The sequence below is a fragment of the Chamaea fasciata genome, unplaced genomic scaffold, assembly GCF_029207755.1.
Source record: "Chamaea fasciata isolate MVZ Bird 193981 ecotype frontalis unplaced genomic scaffold, bChaFas1.0.hap1 SCAF_1311, whole genome shotgun sequence".
Taxonomy (NCBI): Eukaryota; Metazoa; Chordata; class Aves; order Passeriformes; family Sylviidae; genus Chamaea; species Chamaea fasciata.
Genome location: NW_027095396.1, coordinates 17,501 through 18,961, shown reverse-complemented (window position 1 = coordinate 18,961; position 1,461 = coordinate 17,501).

Genomic DNA, 1,461 nt, shown 5'->3' with positions numbered 1-1,461 from the left:
GGTCTAGCCCCGCTCCCGGGGCGGCCCCGGCCGGCCGGGCCTACCCGGCTCCGGGGCGGTGAGGCCGGCGGCGGAGAGCCGGCGGCGGGCGGCTGCGACGCGGAGAACAGGTCTAGCCCCGCTCCCGGGGCGGCCCCGGCCGGCCGGGCCTACCCGGCTCCGGGGCGGAGAGGCCGGCGGCGGAGAGGTGGCGGCGGCGGCGGCGGGCGGCGACGCGGAGAACAGGTCTACCCCGCTCCGGGGGCGGCCACGGCAGGCCTGGCCGAGCCGGCCCCGGGGCGGAGAGGCCGGCGGCAGCGGGCGGCGACGCGGAGAACAGGTCTACCCCGCTTCGGGGGCGGCCCCGGCAGGCCTGGCCGAGCCGGCTCCGGGGCGGAGAGGCCGGCGGCAGCGGGCGGCGACGCGGAGAACAGGTCTACCCCGCTTCGGGGGTGGCCCCGGCAGGCCAGGCCGAGCCGGCCCCGGGGCGGGGAGGCCGGCGGCAGCGGGCGGCGACGCGGAGAACAGGTCTACCCCGCTTCGGGGGCGGTCCCGGAAGGCCAGGCCGAGCCGGCTCCGGGGTGGAGAGGCCGGCGGCGGAGAGGTGGCGGCGGCGGCGGCGGGCGGCGACGCGGAGAACAGGTCTAGCCCCGCTTCCGGGGCGGCCCCGGCCGGCCAGGTCTTACCCGGCTCCGGGGCGGGGAGGCCGCCGGCGGAGAGGCCGGCGGGGCGGCCGCGGCGGCGACGCGGCGACGCGGCGACCAGGTCTTCCCCGCTTCGGCTGGACTTTGGCGGATTTCCGCGGGGGGGCCGGGTAGACCTGCTTTCCGCAGCGCGGCTGGAAGTCCACCAAGGGGTCGCTGTTCTCGCCATCCTCCGGTTACGTCTAGGTCGGCGGCGGCGCACGCCGGCGCCGCGCCCCGGTGGCGTCGACTCGACGTCTTGGAGGCGCTCGGGGCCTCGGACCCGTCTGTCCGTCTACTGGGAGCGGGTGTGACGGGCCGCATCCCCGCAGGCTGGTGCAGTGCCTGTGTCCGAGGCGGACGCGAGAGCGGCGGCCGCGCGTGCGGTCGCCGGCGCGAAGGGAAGGAAAAAGAGTGCGCCGCCTGACGCGGGACGAGTCGCGTGGCTCTGTCCCGGTCCCCCCGTCTTGCCCATCGAGAATGGGTACAGAACCGTGTGAGGTACAGAGAGACAAGGGTTGAGAGAGAGAGACAGAGCCCGAGAGGAGGAGAGAAAAGGGCCGCGAGCCGTGTTCCTCTTCGGTCCGGTTGTTGACTTCAGGGGTGGGGCGAGGGCCCTCCCCTCCCCAAAGTGTGTATTCCCTCCGGGGATGGTGGCGGGCGAGGCGGCGGCGCCTCGTCCCTTTTGCTGCCCGGCCTTAAGCCGGCGCCCCGCCCTGCCCGCGGGTGCGTTCTTTTCCGGCCGGCCGTGCTCTTTGCGGTCGGCTGCCGACGGCTCGACGAAGGGTGCGTGACACCG